Source organism: Arachis ipaensis, chromosome B1 (assembly GCF_059453495.1).
Source record: "Arachis ipaensis isolate K30076 ecotype BB chromosome B1, ASM5945349v1, whole genome shotgun sequence".
In the NCBI taxonomy this organism is placed as follows: Eukaryota; Viridiplantae; Streptophyta; class Magnoliopsida; order Fabales; family Fabaceae; genus Arachis; species Arachis ipaensis.
The window spans coordinates 134306000-134306689 of NC_142436.1; the positions used below are offsets into that span (position 1 = coordinate 134306000).

Below are 690 nucleotides of genomic sequence, written 5' to 3' on the forward strand. Positions count from 1 at the left end.
ACTTCTATCTGAAGATCCTTTTCAGTTCTTAACTGAATTTTTGCAGATCTGTGATAATATTAAGACTAATGGAGTAGATCCTGAAGTCTACAGGCTCATACTTTTCCCTTTTGCTGTAAGAGACAGAGCCAGAGTGTGGTTGGACTCTCAACCCAAAGATAGCCTGAACTCTTGGGATAAGCTGGTCAAGGCTTTCTTAGCCAAGTTCTTTCCTCCTCAAAAGCTGAGTAAGCTTAGAGTGGATGTTCAAACCTTTAAACAGAAAGAAGGTGAATCCCTCTATGAAGCTTGGGAGAGATACAAGGAACTGACCAAAAAGTGTCCTTCTGACATGCTTTTAGAATGGATCATCTTGGATATATTCTATGATGGTCTATCTGAATTAACTAAAATGTCATTGGATACTTCTGCAGGTGGATCCATTCACCTAAAGAAAATGCCTGCAGAAGCTCAAGAACTCATTGACATGGTTGCTAACAACCAGTTTATGTACACTTCTGAGAGGAATCCTGTGAGTAATGGGATGCCTCAGAAGAAGGGAGTTCTTGAAATTGATACTCTGAATGCCATATTGGCTCAGAACAAAATATTGACTCAGCAAGTCAATATGATTTCTCAGAGTCTGAATGGAATGCAAGCTGCATCCAACAGTACTCAAGAGGCATCTTCTGAAGAAGAAGCTTATGATCC

The 690-nt window shown here is 40.0% G+C and overlaps 1 non-coding gene across 1 annotated transcript; it reads right to left on the bottom strand.

Moving 5' to 3' along the window:
• Window positions 1–229: 229 nt before the first annotated feature.
• Window positions 230–337, bottom strand: LOC148578454 (small nucleolar RNA R71). The gene has a single exon (XR_015902860.1). It is a non-coding gene; the product is annotated as a small nucleolar RNA R71 (small nucleolar RNA).
• Between the last annotated feature and the right edge of the window lie 353 nt (window positions 338–690).